Source organism: Peromyscus maniculatus, chromosome 8, assembly GCF_049852395.1.
Source record: "Peromyscus maniculatus bairdii isolate BWxNUB_F1_BW_parent chromosome 8, HU_Pman_BW_mat_3.1, whole genome shotgun sequence".
Lineage (NCBI taxonomy): Eukaryota > Metazoa > Chordata > Mammalia > Rodentia > Cricetidae > Peromyscus > Peromyscus maniculatus.
In genome coordinates this window covers 21,866,727-21,887,043 of record NC_134859.1, presented here as the reverse complement: position 1 = coordinate 21,887,043, position 20,317 = coordinate 21,866,727, and the positions used below count along the sequence as shown (strand labels likewise).

Here is a 20,317-nt window from a genome sequence, read left to right as displayed (position 1 = left end):
AGATCCCATAACCCTTTTCTTGTATCCTTCACTCTAAAGCCAAAAACCCCCTGCCCGAGCTGCCAAGTTCTACAGATTGCTGGAACTGGAACATGGCCCCATCATTCCACTGCATCTTCACCAGCTTTCTCTTTTCATAAGTTGGAAGCTTGGCTGGTGGGATCTTACCCTAGTGTCACCACTCCCTTTATTCCATTTAACTTAAGGTTTTTCTTTAGTCTGTTTGTAACTGAAAGTTTTCCTGTATCCTGCCTGGCCTGTGATAAGGAGAGATCTCTCACCTGCCAGTCCCACAAGTAAACACACAGAGGCTTATATTAATTAAAACTGCTTGGCCATTAGCTCAGGCTTACTACTGACTAGTTCTTACACTTAAACTCAGCCCATTTCTGTTAATCTATATGTTGACACATGTTCCATGGCTTTAACTGTGTACCATTACATGCTGCTCTCTGGACAGTGGGCTAGTGTCTCCTGACTCAGTCTTCCTCTTCCCAGAATTCTCCTTGTCTGCTTATCCACCTATACTTCCTGCTTGGCTATTGGCTAATCAAAATTTTATTTATCAACCAATCAGAGCAACACATTCACAGCATACAAAGTGATATCACCCATCATCTGTTTATCTCCTTGAATACAAGATGTAGTTGCTTTCTACTTCCTGGTGTCCCTTTTCTCCTCAAATTGTATATCTTGTATTTTTACTTGAATATCTTGCTCCTTTTCATTATAAATCTTCATTAGAATTGACACTAATAACCACATAACCGAGTATACTGGGCTCCTTAGAGATTTCCTCTGCCAAAACTCTTTACTTTACCTTCAGGCAGACTTTTTGGACAAGGGAAAAAAATAGCTACATTCTTCATCAAAATATCACAGGAATAGTCTCTAGGCCACAAACTAACATTCTCCTCTGAAACCTCTTGAGTCAGGGCCCCACAGTTCAACAAATTACCCTCACCCCCACTGTCTTTCATTTTCCTACTAGTGTGGCCGATTAAGCAGTGCTTAAAGCATTCCACTGCTTTCCTAATCCAAAAATCCCCAAATCTATGTTCTTCCAAATAAATTATGGTCAGGCCTATCACAGAAAAACCTCACTCCTGATACTAACTTCTGTCTTAGTTAGGACTTCTACTGATGTGAAGAGACAAAATGACCTCAGCAACTCTTATAAAGGAAAACATTTAATTGGGGCTGGCTTGTAGTTTTCAGAGGTTTATTCTATTTCATTAGTGGTGGGGGTGCAGGCAGACATGGTTCTGGAGAAGTAGCCAAGAGTTCCACATCTTGATCCACAGGTAGCAGAAGCAACTGTGCAATGGACACAGCTTGAGCATAGGAGACCTCAAAGCCTACCTCCCACAGTGACACACTTCCTCCAACAAGGCATACCTCCTAATAATGCCACTCTCTATGGGCCAGGCATTCAAACACATGAGTCTATGGGGGACATACCTAGTCAAACCACCAAAAAGGGTGATTAGGTTAGGCAGGGCATCCTTGGGGCTTCCCTTTCTGTTAATAACAAGAAGGTTTTATCAGCCAAGAAAGAAGACAAAGGGGCTTTAAATGGAGATGAGAATGAATGGCACATGACCTGAAAAAAAAAGAAGTCAGGGTTGGAGTTTCCACATTTTCAAATCAATTCATATAAAACTCCATCTTGTCACAATAGATGCTACTTCTGACAGGCAACTGTTTCCATCAACTGCTTCCAAGGCTTGGAGGTCCTTAGCAAAGTGGGCATTTTAGATGGGGAAAGACCCATATCCTATAAGTTGCTGGTAGTACACAATTCCTAAAATTCAGATGCCTAATCTGTAGCCTCTCAAACCCTAACCTTCCTGCTCCTGTGGAGTCCTCTTTGTGGTTCAGAAGCTTGATTATCAGATGAAGGGCTCAGAGCTGGAGGCAGGGCAAGGGTTCCTCTTGCTAAGTAGGAATCACATTTATAAATAGCCACCTGCATGTGCTCATGAAATTACCCAATGGTTTCAGACGAAGAGTCCAAGCTGATGGCAGCATGTGCTAGCAGGGTGAGCACCTGGACCCAAGCCAGCCCTTCCAGCTAGCAGGCCAGTGTGAAATAAAAGCAACTCCTCATGTTGACAGTTCTGACAGAAGGTGCCACGTACAAATTAGAGTTAGTTCAGAAATTAACTGCCAGATTATTAATTTGAAAGGAGCATTCACGGTGCAGTTTCCCCCTTCTCGGCTTCAGGCTGAGTTTTCTTGTCTGTTGATACTGATCTCTCTGCTTCCTCTGGCTCCTCTGCACAACCCTGGAGACTCTGAAAGTCCTTGCTGGGAGATATTCAGAAGGGAAAGACAACCACGCAGGATTTTGCTCTTTTGAGTTTCTAGTATGCATTAGCTATTTCTCTGCCTTTCTGAACAGCTAAATTGTCAATCACTGGATCTCAGATAGCTGATTTGTAAGTGAATGGCTGGGAAAAAATTGGAATAAATAGATTAGGAATGCTAATATATTAAATTCTTTATAACATAGTCTTTTATGTTAAAACTAATTAGTAAATAAGCTAAACATTAAAGCATATATTTGACTACCAAAGGTCCCTATAGCCCTATTTCATTCAGAAGTTACATGTCAGTATTTTGTTTGATAATCATTAAAATTGGACTTTTTTATATTCTGCTGTGTTTATGCCTTATGACTCATATATGCTGTTATTAAATTTTTTAAACCTACTAATTAGTAAATTTTCATATCAATAACCTAGATATAAGATATAGCTCTTTCTTTTTAATGACTGTATAGTATTCCATTGGGTGGTTGTGTTATTATTTATTTATATACTGTTTTATCAGTATTTATTTGTATTATTTATAATTATTCACTTTTAGAAAAAGAGCTATAGTAAATGCCTTTCTACTCACATCTTTTTACTCTGATCTATATATTTCTACCAGACAAATTCTTTGAAAAAGGAATTTCTGAGCAAAAGGCCCAGGATCTTTTTCAACAACTACTTAAGATGCAGGGTCACCTAGGCAACAACCTCAAACCAGATCTTGTCTGGGAGTGAGAATTTTTTCTGTCTGCGATGGCCTGAAAATTAGGGAATTTCCAGAACTGCACTTCTGATGGGTCTCTTTGCTTCTTATCCAACAGGCAGGCCTAAAATGACTCCTTTCTTGCTCATTTTTATGGGTGATAATGTGTACCTCCCACCCAGCACTTCTTTTTATTTCGCTACAGCTATAACAAGCACTTATGAGAACAGCAAATCTAGGTTACCTGAAAACCTTTTCCTTGTTAACTTGGCTCAGAAAAGTAAGAGTAGGAACGGAATTGGACAGCAGACGTTCAATCGTGGTTATATAAAGCTGTGCTTGGGCATATTGTTAATGTTCACTCTTGGGTTTACTGTTCAGAAAGTGCGAAGCAGCACGTTTGTAAGATTTCTGAGGACAGCTCATAGGCTTCGTTAGGATGAACACATTTCATCGCTCTCCCTTTCCACAAACGCGCTGCAGTCTACTTTCGGAAAGTATTCCATGACGCGGATGCTTAGTCATAATGAACAAGTATCTTAACACTCACTGATTAGCCCCAGTAGGAAAGAGGGTTTAGACTGTCCTGTTTCTGTCAAAAATCCATTTTATCAGACGCGGAAATGGTCTAAATTATTTGATATGCATTATCTCCGCAGAAGACCTCATACAGCACTAGATATTACAGCCTGTGACCCTTGTAAGCTGGAGCAGCAATTAGGCGGGCTCTCATCCATTCTAAACCAAAAAGGGAAAGATTCAATGCCAGCAACACAAAGCACCGTACTTTCAAACCCAAGATCTTTTCCTTTCAGTATTGATTCCTATGACGTCCCACCAGCCCTGAAGCCCCTCTGCCTGCTATTACCCTCCAACTTGCTGGTGTCTCTCAAAGACCCTGCGGGGTGCCCTGTGGTATTCCAACAATCAACCAGCATGGTTCTGTAAGAATCTAGCCTACCTTACCTGAGAAATGCAGGCTTAGGAATGGCAGGTTTTCTTAAGTATGCCCTAGATAATTTGAATGTACTTTAAGACTTTTGAAGACCTCCAACCTCCTCAACCATGTGTCTGAAATAGTTACAAGTCCGAGGTATATGCAGGAAAGTTAAAAATTTTATTCCTAATTCAGAAAACTGGGACTGAGGACTGATACCAAGAGGTCTCTCGGGCTTTTGGGCCACACCCTGAGCAATGAGGCCTTACTGTTGGCACCTGGAAGGCACAGCTCTCTCACAAACCTGGGCCACCTTAGAGTATCATATGGGACTTGAGTCTAGGGCAGGTTTATTGACTGAACAAATGGATCAACCGATGATGAACCTAGAATGGTGCAAACTGCAGACATCACAGGGAAATTCTATGATGTTCAAGACAGATCTATTGATGAAATATTACAGAAGGACATAGAGTAGCCTGCAATTGGAGGTTTCAGGCTACCATGTAATTAAATCTCCTAACTCTGTGGTTGTCAGTCACATCCTATGAAAAGTACCAGCTTTCACTTCACGGTGTTTGCAAGGTGGACTTGGAGTACTGGCGTTGTGTGGAGGGCTTGCTGAAGCATCTACGGCTGCTCCGTGCCTGTATGGGACTGCATGCCCCATATACAGCACTGTATTTTCTCTGGTGTGTTTTTCCCTCTAATGGTCAATAAATACATATGAAGGCAATTAGTACCTCACATCCAAACATAGCAAAGGCAGACAGTGGGAAGTATTTGGGTTCAGATCCACTGCCAGCTTTATATTTGATCTGTCTGTGTGCATTTAAAATAAAGTGACTCCTGCAAAGTTATATAGCAAACATGGGTAGTGCTAATTGAAATGTACACCCGTGCGGTACCCTTTCTCGGGGTAGTCAATCCACTTCACAGAAAGGTAAATGATTTGCAAAATACTTAAAATTTGCATTTAGAACATTTTCCCTGGGCATTTCAAATTTGCTCAGGCATAAGCAAAAAGGGATAAGAGCTGTCTGTGGCCAAATTATACCACTTATGTGTCTTCCTATGACTGGAGATTTATTATGGGACTAGCAACTGTAAATGTGAAAGAGACAACATACTGAGGTAGTGATCTGGGCTCTGGCTTGGCCTACTCTTTCCAGCCAATTGGGATTTAGTAGATGTCTTCTGTAATGAAAACTTGCATCTGAAAGACAAATATTGGCATCCTGTCAGTCTTCTGTAGCAGCATATTCTAAGGAAATGATCACTATAATAGTGTTATAGTGCCTAGACTATATGAGTGTGTGTGTGTGAGTGAGTGTGCATGAGTGTGCATGCTTATAATATACAAAAGCTTAGGTAGTGAAATACAAGATGAGGTATTGTTAACATGCTTTATTAAATACCTTGTTTTACAGACACATCTTTCTCATTCAACTCTGGCTGACAAGTGAAGTGAAACTTAAGACCCTGAACCCCAAGGTAAGAATCTGCAAAATTGTTTTCAATTCTGTTTGAAAAACAAAAGCAAAGATTGTATGTGTCTTTAAGCTATTCTGTGGTTTAGAATGGGGACCAATGCTCCAGGTCTAGAAGTCTAATTTAACTTCATGCTTGAAGGCAAGATCTTATGGAGAGGTTTTCTTCCCTTCTGGAGATTCAGATGATGTGTGAGTGGAGATCAGAGAAGGCCAAAACAGGAATGTTAACGTCACAGGACAGCTGGATGGATGGCTTCCCCAAGTTTACTCAGCTGCTTAGTCGCTAGAAGAGTGAAGGGAGGTGAATGTGTCATGATCTTCAAAGTGTAAGCAAGTGATTGGAGAGATGGGTCAGCAGCTGAAAGCATGTACTGATCTTGCTGAGGACCAACGCTCCTTTTCCAGCATGCATACAGTGGTTCACAACTGTCTGTAACTCCAGTTCCAAAGTATCTGATATCCTTTTCCGGCCTTTGAGAGAACCAGAAACACACATTTGGTACCTGTGCATATACTCAGGTCAACACTCATACATAAAATAAAAATAAATAAATAAAATAGAATGAAAATTAGCATCAACAAGTGTTGAGCTAAACTTGGATGCCACTCAAGTGTAATCAGTGGTTGGTGTGAAGGAGTCTGGGCTTGGAAGAGGAGGAAGGGAAGACACTGCTGCTTCCTGTGCCTCTTCTGAAAGGATTTCTCATTCTTTAATTAAATTGTGCCACTGTGTAATTTAGGCCATTCTTGTTTCATTAGCCAGACGAGGGAGGCCCGAAGTTGTATCATAGACAATGGAATAGTGTCTTTAGGGATGTAGGCCAAGTTCTGCAATAGGGATTGGGCATTATTATTTCTGTAAGTGATCTAAGTTGTACAGATGTGAGTCATTGTGAGCATTCTAGTCCCTGTCACAGCTACTTCACTAACCCAGTGTGGCACAAAACCAGCCACAAACTATATTAACCAAATGGGTATGTATAAATAATGTTCTACATTGCAAAACAGATATGGTAAGTTGTGGGTCCCTCATGCAAGGCATTAAACTTCCCATGTCTTTGACTTACTTTGCCTGTAACAAAATGCCCCTCCTCATAGCCTTGTCTCTTTTGATTATTACCAGTTAATAGTATTCCTTTATTCCCAAGTATGTAGACTCTACTACATTAGGTATGAGGAGACAGGAGAGCAGCTTAGAAAGGGACAGAAGGAAGGATATGTAACATCATTTGTTCTCTGGAGTGGCTTGTGTTTCCTTAGTTAACTTGGGCCCATGGATAAAGACAATCACCATGAAGAGACAGTAAGTTCAATATAGAAGCGTCTAGGTACATGTTAGAAATAACCATGTCTCTTGGCATGCCCTGTGGCCTCAAGGAGTTTATGGATCAATCAAAATTCTCCTACATATAATAAGTACCACGGACTAAAGAGCTTGTGTATTCACCTCTGAAATGCAGTGCCTTGGCTGAGACTCTCTACTTCATCCTCTTATAAGCAAAGTCACTGATCACTAAGGATCCTGTAAAAATGCAGAATTGGGTCTAATAGGACAAAGCACAGATTGCATATTGGCAGTTGTCCTTGTTGTTGCTGTGATACAGTCCATACTGGGAACGGCAAGGCTGAGGGGATACCTGGTGACTATATAAACCCCATCTGCATTAGAAGAGGAAGTTAGCATCCCAAACATCAGGTGCCTCCTACAAGATGAACTACAAGGGGTAAATGGTGAAAGCCTTTTTGCCTAGATACTTAAAATGTCTTTTCAGCTTCCCTCCCATATCCATCTGTCTGTCTGTCTGTCTGTCTTCAATCTATAATTTATCTATCCCTCTTTCTATCTGTCTACCTTGGCTACTTATCACACCCTTTTAAAATGTGAAGCTGTTATAAAAAGACAATTGGGTTATCTGAGTTAACTGCAGGCTGTAGATGGATGTAAAACTTTGTATCTGGGCTGTGAAAAACAATGGGATAGAGGGAGAGAAATTTTACTGAAGAAATAGAGTCACAAACATTTAATTTGTAGCCAAAAGCTGCCCATGACAATAAGAGGCTAGTTTAAACTGGAATGGAGAGGAGTGGGACACTTATATGGGAGGGAGGAAAGGAAAGGGAGAAATATAATTAAAATACAATCTTATAAACAAACAAACAACAACAAATAAATAATCTGAGAATGTTTTAGATACAAGGAACTCCAGAAAGTCAAGAAGGGGAAGATAGGTAAAGGTGTATAGATAAAAAAAAAAAAAGTCTCTGGGGAAAGTGGATAAGAAGGATACCAGAATTCCATCCAGATCACAGGCAGAGACATCTAATGAACCACATGGTTCTCTGTTTTTCAACTTTCTGGAGTTTAGACCACTGTCCAGAGTGGCTCATCAAGGGGGTCACTCTGAATCTGAGGATACCAATCAAGCCCTTCACTTTCTCTATGAGCAAAACCTGGAGCAGATGTATCACAAGGTAAGAGAGGCAGCTGGGAATTCTGACAGCGCAAAGAGCCCCTGTTTAGACTCCACGATGTTCCCTTACTTTATACATTAAAGAATCAAACACTAGGACCATTGGCTCATCTACTTTAGCTACACTTCAAACTGTCGTCTCTACTTCCAAGCTGATGACCTTGTATCAGTCAGTTGATGTGGTGTTGTTAGAAGCTCCATGCATGATCTAGGACCTGTCTTAGCTAGTTATAACTTGAATTTTCAACACGATACAGATGTTTCTCACAATGGGTTGAAAACATTGGTAGATAGTAGGATTCATGTTTTTAATTATAATACTCTTTTTCATTTGTCCTTATAAGTTCACCTGAATTATTGATTGCAAGATCTCAATAAAGGTTTGATGAATTGATTGTGACTATCTAGCCCACTTTGTACTCTCTGGTACAGGGCTCAGCAAAAGGAATCTCATCCAGTCAACTCCCTCAGTTACTCTGTATTATTAAGGCTTTAGTGGGAACAGGTTAGTATTTATTTATGTATCTTCCTTTGGCTGCCTTTGTGGAATATACTTACTGAAAGCATTGTGACAGAGGCTGCATAATGTTCTGAGACTGAAATATTTACTTTCTGATCCTTCCTAGATAGAAAAATAAAGGATATTTAGTCACTGTGACTCGATTTTGGGAATGAGATGAACAATAATCAATTAAAAGTGTACACTGATTTTGAGGTAGATGTTATACATATTACAGGGTATAAAATGTAGCTGGGTATGCCAGTTTTTTAAAATTGCACTCCTAGGTAGCATAAGGGTAAAGTTTCACTACAAATTCCTATTTTTCTGTCCTTTTGGTGAGTGTATGGCTGTGTGATAACCACAGCTAGCTCTTGCTGTATAGTGTAGCTATTGGGCTCATAATGGGCTCAGGGTGTATTAGAAAGGTAGTTTTATAGGATCACCATTTTAAGGTATATTCTTCACAGATTATAAAATATTCATTACTTTGAAATCTAATGAAATTTTGCTAGTATTAGTTTTGGATAATAACTTCAAAATATATTTGGTTATTTTTATTATAATTTCTTATGAAGTTCTATTTTAGAAGCTACAGAGATACATACATTGTAAAATTGCTAATAAATTGTGAAGGTGCTGTGAAGCATATTTTTCTTGCTAATTTTAAGGAGGAGTTTTTCAACATTATTGTGAATCATAATTATGTCATTATATGTTATAAATATATTACATGTATTTACACTACATAATTAGACCTAATTCTAATTATGTAGATTCATGGTAATCAGCTAAAATTTGTTTTAAAAAACTACGATAATTCCTCTAACAGATGCTACCTTAATAGAATATTAAGTTTGAGAAAATCCCATGAAAATAAGAAAATTAATAAGTAATGATTGAACCTTAACATTGAAAAAGAATATCATATCATGTCACCAGTTCTCTCAAAGCTTTCCAATAAGAAAAAAAGTGTTTGTCCTGAGATATACTTGAAAATTTTGTAAATACTGTTTTTGAGAAAATATCTGTTAAATTTAAGAAGAAAGCAATTCAATAGAGAGACCTCCAAGTTTTAAAGATTTGTTTTGGTTATTGCATAAATACTCTCTTTTCAAAGCTCCTCTACAAAAACCTTTTTAAAAGAAACATTCTAGTAACAAAGAGGTAAATAAAAACACTATTTCCCACTGGAATCTTGCTCTCTGGATGTTAAACCCGGCATAGTTGCTGTAAATTGCTAGTTGTAGTCTTTGATTGACATGTTTACCCAGATAATGTAACAGTTTTTGTGAAAGAAATCTACTTAGTGTCTAGATGACATGAAACATGTTTCTCGTGGAAGGAAAAGCCCCAAAGTGTTCTTTCAAATGGGAGTCTTTCCTCTCGAAATCTCTCAAGCTGATAAGAATCCTGTGATTTATTTTACTCTCTCATTTACCCAACATTAGTTGTTCAAATTGCAGTGTGCCTCTAAATATGCTTTAAACCCCCCTTAGTGGCTCTGTCCTTGACTTTATATCAGCTTCCCTTTCAGCTCTGCGTTATAGGAAGTCCTGTTCTCTACCATGACATTTGGCCAGGGAACCCAGATGTGATGTCTCCAGCACTCGGTCTTTTCTATTGGATTTAAATATTAGGTTTGTTTGGTAAATAAACACACACACAGTGCTACAACATCTTCATTCATTGTTTCTGTTCATTTCTCCACTAAATGCAATATATTTTCTTTTTCATTATATATACACAACATACACACACACACACACACACACACACACACACATACACATTCTTCCCTTTGAAGCTTTCACAGATGACTAATTGAGATGCAGATGGAAAATATGTCCAAAGTACCTTGACCTTGAGTAGGTAAACTTTAACTTTGGAAATATAAAAGCACAAATGACTACAACACTAGCAGCAGAAAAAAATACCCTTTAATCCCAGCACTCGGGAGGCAGAGCCAGGCGGATCTCTGTGAGTTCGAGGCCAGCCTGGTCTCCAAAGCGAGTACCAGGAAAGGCACAAAGCTACACAGAGAAACCCTGTCTTGAAAAACAAAACAAAAAAAACCCTTTTTCTTAGAAAACTGGTCAGAGGGAGTAAAGAGCAATGTGAATGAAAGTCTGCTCACATGGCAGATTAAGGTTCACTGGCCTGTGTGGAAATATCCCGCAGCTGATCAGCCTGGAAGTGATCAACCAATGAATGGTTCCTTTAAACTTGTCAATGAGTTCTCTGTGAGCTCCTCTGACCATTGCCTCTAGAAACCATCACTTTCGGCCTTCTTCCCAAGGGGCTGTTCTTATCTTTTTATATCCACATGCTAGTCAATTCCCAAGCTTTAATCTTCTCTGAGTTAATATCCCTTTGACAATCTGAAAGCCACAATCCACAAATCCTAATCCTTGCCTTGGCATGGCTATTCTGTGCCTTGAAAGGGAACAGAAATTTAGCTGCAAGTTCCCTTTGTCTCAGTCTTCATTTTGCATTTACCAGAAAAATAAATAAATCCTGAAACAAAGAAAGGAAATCAACCAAGTTTTATGTCAACCTTACCTACAGAATAGCTTTAGCAGTCAAGGAATTAATCAGTGGCTTTTGGGTTGCTCATACGCAGTTCTCAAGTTTGGGGCTATGATTCAAAGATAGATTTCAAGCTGTCCTGTTGTTACCTGAATGGTGAGGGTACCTGGGACTCTTATTTCAGAAGTGATTATGTTCATTCTCACTATGTGCTGTTTACAGCAATTAAACAAGCATTAGCAGAGTCCCTGTCCTCCACCCCAACCTGACTGCCCACTTTGATTTTTAAAAAAGAGCCTTTCTATGTACCCAGGGATTATAGCTTGTGTTAACACACCCAATTAAAAAGTTATTTTTTGTTAAAACACCAGGTAGTTGTAAAATAAAGTAACTATTAGTCCAAACCCAGTTAGTTTGAAAGGAATTTTAAAAAAGGATAGTTTGGAAATTGGAAAGCATTCTGTAAATGATTAGGGTTGTTATTATGTGAGTAGTATTTGTTCCAAAGGGATTCTTTGGTCACATCTTAATTTTGTGAAGGAGATCACAATGCAGTATTATTTGTTGGGGACCTCCAAAGAGGTCTTTGATCCCTCCTGCACAAGACTGGCTTCTCCAATCTAATCTCACAGCTCTCTTACATAGTACTGTTTTTGGTCTTATAGAAATGGAGCTTGTCTTGTCAACAATCCTTTATAAAGTGGCATTAGAAATTGAGTTCACACTGTAGATTCGATGCAAGGTGAAGCTGGCCTAATATTTGATCTTGCTGTGTCACATATTTGAGCAAATGCAAAACAACCATGCCTACGAGGTTTATATGAGACTATGTACTTCTGTAAGGTCAAGGCTTCATGCCTGTTTTTGTTATTGTTCATTTTTAACTGAGCGATTTATCTCTGTTGCCTTGGAAGGCAGACCACTAGAACACAATTTGATACAAGAGGCTGTATTTGATTCAGTAGTATGTTCAAAGAGCCTAATGTGATTCCTACTGAGGAAATGATTCTTAGTCAATATTGAGGAGTGACTTTTATTTCACTTTATTTCTTTGCGTATTTACATGTACAATACAAATACATCATGCCACCATGTCAATATGTGTTTAAAACACTCTGAACCCCGAATCATTCCAAATGACTAGGAGAGAATGGACCAATATGTGAAATCTGTCCCATGCTCACTTTTGCTCTGTCCAGGTAGACATCACTAATCCATCACAGCTCACTTTCCTGCTGTGCCTGGATGCAACATCCGAATCCTTCTCCATACAGGATTTCCATCAGCCACTACCACTCAGTTGGAGTTGGCAGCTTTTTGTGAACCACTTGCCATAGTTGGACAAGACTGTGTCTCTCTAGAACCTTCAACAGAAGGTAGCAGCTTACTGTCCTCACCATTGGTTGTTTTTGTCAAAACACTACTGTGAGCATCTTTTCCTCAGTGTTTTGTATAGTCAATTAAGCTCATGAATTTCAAATGCTGGCCTAGATAAAGATGAGATTTTGTGGCTATAATGTATGTCAAGGTGACTTCTCAGACTTCAGGTTCATAATACAAGTTTCATTATTCTATTTCTATGCTTTAGAGTAAAACAGAAATTTTATTGGATAATTATTTGAGATGTCTCATTATTGAGAGTGTAGAGGATCTCTATTGAGGAGATTTTATCCACATGGGGAAATTTAGCAATGTCTGCAGACATTTTCAGTTGTCAAAAATGTTGGGGAGAAGGTGCTACTAGGTAGAGGACAGTATTACCACTAAAATATCCAAGACAGAGCCTAGGGACAGAAAGTCACAGGGCTGTCAAAATTGGCTCTGATCTAAGCTATTAAAATAAGGAATTTCATGTAGATCCTAGGAAAGATAATGTTGAAATTAGATTGTGTATGGTATTAATTATATATATTAATATTTATATATATTAATTATATATATAAAGTATAATCACATTCATGTTTATCTTGGGGCCAAGATAAACTTGGTGCATAAGATGCCTCACAGGGGTGCTAGGACCCCAGGAGACCACAACTGAAGCTCTATGCCATGCTTTCCCACCCTCAGTGAATGACCAGAGAATGAGATCCTTAGAGTTTCACACTATATTGAATCTCAAACTGAGAAACTGCTCTTGTAATACAAGATGGATTTCAAGGGTTCTCCATTTTTTAAGTGTGAAGTTTAGTCTGGCAAGATTTTTTTTTTCCTTAAAAAAAAAAAAAAAAGGTGGTTCTGTCTAGCCAGCAGACACGCTGCTCATTTATGTAATGTTTCTGTTACCGGATCTGGTTAAGTTTTGCTGAAGTGATGGGAGTGGAAGGCTTTTTCACTTAGACCTGCCTCCCTGAGACCTTTGCTTGGGGAGGATTAGAGGCACCACTTCTCCCCCTCCCAATGCTGAGGGGAGACAGCAAGTGCCTTTTAAACGGAAAGATACTTGAGACACACTGGCTGAGAACATTTCATATTAACTCAAATATATAAGCCTTAATAAGCCAATTTCCCATTCAGTTTAATCTATTTTCAGCAGATCAAAATAATTAAAAATGCTAACAGTTATGGTAATTTTCAATACACTGTGAGAGAAGCAATTTAGATAGCACCTTCCCGACGAATCTATATTTGTATAAATGCTGATCAAGAATATTTGTTCAATTTTATACAAATCAAACATGAATAATTTCTTCCATATTACTCCTTCCATTGTTGTGTTTCCCTTCTATCTCGTTATCCGTTTGCCGTTGGCATGCTGCTGGAGGAAGATTTGATTAAAATCAATAAGTTATTGGGAAGATGGCAATTAGCAGTCTTTCACCTATAATAGCATTGTCTGTTAAGCTTCCTTTGTGTTAATCACAATATTTTAGCATGGCTCTCCTACCCAGCCAGACCATTTAATGAAATGAAAGGTTTAAAAAGCATCCTTAATTTGGGGCACTGGAAATAGGCTCCTGTTTTTTTTTGTTTTTTTTTTTTTTTTTGCCATTTTGATATGGGCATTTCTGCAGTATATCAAAATCTTCATCTCCTCTGAGGATTTCACAATTTTAAGAGCTCAGGATATCCACACAGACATTTATTCTGCATAGACTCCAAGTCTGCCCAATGTTGCATACAAATATACCAGTAAATATCAATGTACATAATTTGTTGAACTATTTCAAAAGGACTTGATTGCCTGTAATAAGTAATTGACGGGCAGAAGTTCTTCGTTTGGGTATATGATCTTGAGTGGCAAATGCCTGGCTAAACACAGAGCTTGACTAATGCTTCTGTACAGCAAGGGCTAATTCCCTAAGTCATTAAAACAGAACGAGGCCCTGCTCTCTCTCTCTCTTTTCACATGCATTATCACTTGTTTCTTTATTCTGAAGACTCAGTCCATTTTAGTTTCTGACTTTGGAGGAGATACGCACATGAATGGGCCTAAACAATAAAGTTCTTGTTATTAAATAATGGATTACAAAGGACAATTGTGGAGCCAACAAGGTGGCTCAGTGGACAAAGGTGCCTGCCACCAGGACTTGTGACATGGATTTGATCCCTAGAAACCACATGGTAAATGGATCGACCCTACTCTCACCAGAGTTCTTAGGCTTCCATGAATTGTAGCACACACACACACACACACACACACACACACACACACACAAATGAATGTATAAATAAATAATTGAATCTAATAAAACGCAGGACCAGTTTTATACATAATTTTTACATAATGACAAATGCTATTAAAATTGACACTTAAGTTCATAAGTGAATAATGTTCATTTTAGAGTCTTAACTAAAATTCCATTTCAACAGTTGACTAATATTTGTTACATGGAGAACTAACATTTAAAGGAATTAATATGGAAATAGGTTTGAGTGGGTATCTACAGACATGTTGATTTCTTTTGCATTGGCTGTGAAATTCTAATCCTTTGAAATTTGCCACCTTTTCAGCTATTGCTCTAAAGATACCAACTTCACACTAGGAAGCACAAAAGTAATGTAAGAGAAATATGAAAAAGGGGTCTCCTCATCAAGGTATTGCTGGTGTAAAGAGCCAAGAGTACAAGGATAAAGAAAAATTATTTGGAGCAACTCATTTTTGTAGGAATAGAAAAATGAACTAATTACTCAGTTCTGCCCATCTGCAGCATCCTAATTCTCTGGCTGGAGAATACTCCACTGCAGTTACCCCATAGACACATAAAAAGTGAAACAACTACAGATACTCAAGTCTCTATACTTCTTATGCTTTCTATATAGTGATTTTTATCTTTAAACCAAGGAGATTTCTGGCACTTGATGTCATTTTATGCGTCTAATAAGTTTAGATGACTATTTTTTTAAAATAATAATAGGTTTCTTGTTAGACTCAAAAATGTTGAAAGGTTTTTTTTTTTTCCTGGCTCATTTCTGAATTTCTTATTGTAAAATTTCTTCTTGCAGCAATTTCAGGCTGTAATAAGCATTTCTTAGAAGCCACCATCACCTGCAAGATAACACACAGATTGTAATCGAAACAATGAATTCATTTTGCCCCTTAATAATTTGGAATATGTAACTTCTCTGAAATATATGCTAAGGAAATATGTTGGGAAATGGGAAGATCGTGTGTCTTTTAATAGACTGTTTATTGTCAATTTAAAATTTAAGTATCTACTGATTTTCAGGATTACTTAAAAGGAGTTGTAGGTATGGTTAAGAGTTTGTTTTTATTTGTAAATTGTGGTGTGTGGTATGTTTGTGTGTGTGTGTGTACATGTGCACATGCATGGGTACAGGGCCCTCAGGGACCAAAAGACTGCATTTCATCCCTTGGAGTTGGAGTTACAGGTGGTTGTGAGTTCCCTATGTGGTGTGGTTTTTGAGGACTAAACTCAGTTCCTCTCAAGAACACTTAAGCACTAAGTAATCTCTCTAGGTCCAACATGATCTTTTGATGACAATGAGCAAAAGAATCAAAAAGAGCTAGCATGCCTCCACACTCAAAACATTTAGTGTTATTTTTTTAATATGAAAGATCTATTGTTTTCTACTTTTTCTAAGATTTGGCCTCAAACCTATCTACTCTTATCCATGCAAGATTTAGAAATAAACAATACAGTGAATCATTTTATTATTACCCATGTGTGTTACATTGTTGAAAGGGTTATTTAAAAATACATGTGTTCTTACAGTGTTGAAGAAGTAAAAAACTATAATACTAAAAAATAAATAAGAGAAACTGGTGCTGCCCACACCTTTATGGTCCACATGGAGCAATGTAATGATAGTACCAGACAGCAGTAGACACTGAATGACTAGAGTTTGTCTACAAGTGAGCACAACTGCCTAGTGAAATGTGAAAAGACACCAAATAAAATGTTGACTCAATTAGCATCTTCCCATGAGCTCCAGCGGGGTTTTTGGATGTGAAAAGACCAAAAAAGAAAAAAGAAAAAGAAAAAAAAAGTGAGATTCCTCTAGAAGATGCTTCTGATAGAAGCTGAGGGAAGTGTATTTTAACAAATATCTTGATTGGTTGATTAATATGCAGGTGATTCTGAAAGCCCGGGGCTTAATAAACTGTAGTTGAGGGAAAATGAACATCCCTGTCTTCTTAATTCCACCCAGGTCATAGTTAAACATCACTTTGTGAACATTATGACTCAGAAAAGACTGGAATTCTCAATGCATCTTGATATTATTTGCTTGATCCACTGGAATTCTTGAACGCATTCTAGGGTATTTTGGGTGTGGGTCTTGTTAGTGAATATTATGTGGTGCTGTGTTATTCATTAAGTGGTGCTGTTTACCATTCGAGAAAAGCCATGAGGCACAACAATACCCACTGTAAGAGTTTATTAGGGGAAAGAAACTGTGGTAGTGCTTAGGCCTATGAGAAATGATACCGGAAGAGAGAGGAAGAAGAGGGGGGAGGAGTCTGTGACCCGCTTTTTTTGGATCCTCCCCTACATGAGCATATGGGCTTAATGTAGCTATGCTACGCGTGCGCATAGATTACGTGACCACGCTGCATGCAAATTAAGTGACCATGCAGCACACAGATTACGCAGGACGTAAGGCTTCCAGATGACTAAGCCTCTCACTTGGCTACTGGACAGCGCATGTTCAGGTATGTAGCTGGGGAAGTGGCCAGGAATTCCAATAGGTCTGCCACTGAAATTTGAGGGTCATCAGAGAGAAATTGGATGAAGATCCAGGCAGCATAGCAGTTGTTCGGCTTTCTTGTTTGTAAGGTTCAATAAGTTACTAGTAGAAGCTAGTGGGGTGAAGTGTCTGTAGTTTGCAGGGCCTCCCTCTGAGACCAATGATGCAATGAGTGCCTGGGGGAAAGGCTGACATCAAGAACAGACAAGATCTTCCAAGGCAGTATGATTCACGATGGCAGGAACATCAATACCAACCCCGAAAAGGAGGAACTGCTTAGCTGAGGTTTTAGTTCATTGGATCTACAGCAGAGCTAAGCCTTTGGGAGGAATCAGAGCTACTTCCCATTTATAACAATAGAGCACTTTCCAGAGCACTTGGGGTTTGCAGGGAATAACACATATGAAAGGAGTTTTAGTTTCAATCATCTCTCACCTTAGGGAACTTGGGCGTTTAAGTAGTTTCTTATATAATTTTTTTTTTAAAAAAAATATTCTATTTTATGTGTATGGGTATTTTGCCTGCATGTATGTCAGGGTACCACATTCATGGAGAGCCCGATGAGGCCAGAAGAGGGTGATGGATGTTCTGGAACAGAAGTATAGATGGTTGAGAGTTGAGGTGTAGGTGCTGAGAATCCAATTAGATCCTCCAAAAGAATAGCCAGTGTGCTCTTAATCTCTGAGCTATCTATCTCTCCAGTACCTCAGAAAAGCTCCTTGTTCTTCATTGTTCAATGTCAAGTTGGAAAACAGGTGCATCCGATGGCAGATACGTTGTTTAAAACTTACCCAGTGCAGTAGAAGCCTGTGGGAATCTGGGGTTGTGGTGTGGTGCATCTCAGAAGGCTTCAGATTGTAGTATGTGAGCAGACAAGATCATAGAAGTTTGACATGAGAAAACTTGGCATTCTTAGAGGTGGGAACAACATTTGCAAAGGCAATGTGGAAGACACAAAGAATGTTCAAGGGATGGTAATGTTTTCTGAGAAAGTGAGGGATTTGCTGAGATGTTGATTAATAGCTAAGGAAGTTCTAAGCTTTATGCTAAGTACTGAGATTTTATTGTCTAGGTTAAAAAAAAGGACAATAAAAATCTGAAATTTCACAAGTTTCTCAGGTAAATGTTACTGAAATTGAAATAATCTCATGTTCAATGCTTAGCAACCTTTAAGGTGTTTCAGCCAGGTGGTGGTGGCACACACCTTTAATCCCAGCACTTGGGAGGCAGGTGGATCTCTGTGAGTTTGAGGCCAGTTTGGGCTACATAATGAGTTCCAGGAAAGGCACAAAGTTACACAGAGAAACCTTGTCTCAAAAAAAAAAAAAAAAAAAAAAAAAAAAAAAAAAAAAAAAAAAAAGGAACCTTTAAGGTGTTTCTAACACCTTTGTTTTGACACAAATTTTCTTTGGAAGCAATGTGGAAAATGAAGTAAAAGGAGCCATACTATTGAAGAAAAGTCCCAGGCACAGGACAGGAAAGTGGTGGTTGTTCATTAGATAAATAAGAGGAAGAATAGAAAGAAAATGGAGAAAAGAACAGATTCTGTGGAAAGAAATATATTTCTGTTGACCTAACAACTGATGTGCTAGGAGAAGCAAGAAAACAGCTATGGGAAGAACCCCGTTAGAAACTGTTTCAAAGTGTCAGGTAAGTCAAGAGGAGAAGGAATTACTTTTAATTGACAATGTAGCTTTTGAGGAAAGTGAGATAGTATAATTTCTTATAAGTATGTTAAACTGAGTAAATACCCCTGAACTTAACCGGGCCTATATTCATGCAGTAAACAGATTTAGCTGACAAAGTTTGAACATGAGATTTTAAGTTTTAAAACTTTTCTTATCTTTATTTGCTCTAATTTTTCTCACAAGGTTATTATTAAGGAAAGATACTAGGTAATGGACAGATTCCAGATTTTTTTTTCTTAGATCATCAGAGCAAACCCTTTGATAATAGAGATAATCCTATCTGGGGTACCATACCCCAGGTGCCCTTCACCAGGACAAAGCATAGTTGAGTCACTAAGGGTAGTTTTTTGGATAAGAGTTGTTTTCCAAAGTAAATGCCAATGCAAAGAAACAATTACCGAAGAGGTGAAGTGTGGCCCAAAAGGATCTGAAGGGATGGAGACACATTCTGCTCCATAAGCCTATCTCTAGAATATTCTTGATCTCTTTTTACTCTGAACTTTGGTCCATAGGACCTTTCTTAATTTTATTGAATTTGCTGTCATAGTTTAATTACACATTTTATGAAGGCAGAAGTTAGGGTTGTCTTGGTTATAGTACAGAGCTCTGGGTTTGTCAGAAAAATAGGTGTGTGTGTGTGTGTGTGTGTGTGTGTGTGTGTGTGTGTGTGTGAAGTATTAAGGGGTTTCCTGTAGATATTTGGCTTTGAGTATGGAACCTGTTAAGGAGGTTGGGGAGGGAAGTGTTCTTCACATCTGATGCTGAAGCTTATAGTCTCCAGATAAACTAGTGGGGAGGGAAGATGCCTATCAGAGAGACCATTGGGACCCATGTTGTAAGACAGAACCCCACAAGAGTGGATTGGGGTCCATGGCAGTGGTTGGTTCCCGTGATGGTGGTGGTGTGAATATTCTGGAGCTAGGAAGCTGCTTTATCAGTCTGGCCTGTCAGTCAAGGAAGAGAAACTTAGATGCCAGGTGAGGGGGAAGCTATTAGCCAAGAGATCCAAAGCTCATTAACATTAAACACTGGCTTCAAAACATGTTTAATGTTAGGGGTTCTAAACCTCCCACAGGAAGCAGCCCAGTGTGGCCAGAAATATTTAAGGAAGGAGATTGTGGGAAATGTAGTTCAGCCCTATGATGCAATCTGTTACAAACTCTCCCTACAGTAGGCACTTCACTAGCATTTATCAAATGGATGAGTAGATGAAGATCATGGCAGGGTGAAGGCTTAGCAAAGGCTGAAATAAATTTCAAAAGAGAAGATAATCTAAGTGGTAATTAACCACCTTTGTCTCACAAGATAGTATGCTAAGCCAAATTAGAAAACATACAGCTATGTGCCTTCTCTGTTTCCCTCTCTCTGAGCCTCTCTTAACACACGTACACACACAGGTAAGCACACACACTGAGCTCATAAATACAGGCCTTTTACTCTTTAAGAAGTGTGAAGTGTATGTAATGAATTAGTTGGAACAGCCCTGTCCTAGTTTCCAGGCGATAAACTCGCTCCTGTAATAACTACAAAGC

General features: G+C 38.7%; 1 long non-coding RNA gene across 1 annotated transcript; it reads right to left on the bottom strand.

Annotated features, from left to right (window-relative positions):
* Nucleotides 1-1,174: 1,174 nt before the first annotated feature.
* Nucleotides 1,175-3,490, bottom strand: LOC143274451 (uncharacterized). The gene is made up of 2 exons (XR_013053096.1): nucleotides 3,266-3,490; nucleotides 1,175-2,453 (listed from the first exon to the last, which is right to left on the bottom strand). It is a non-coding gene; the product is annotated as an uncharacterized LOC143274451 (long non-coding RNA).
* Nucleotides 3,491-20,317: the final 16,827 nt, after the last annotated feature.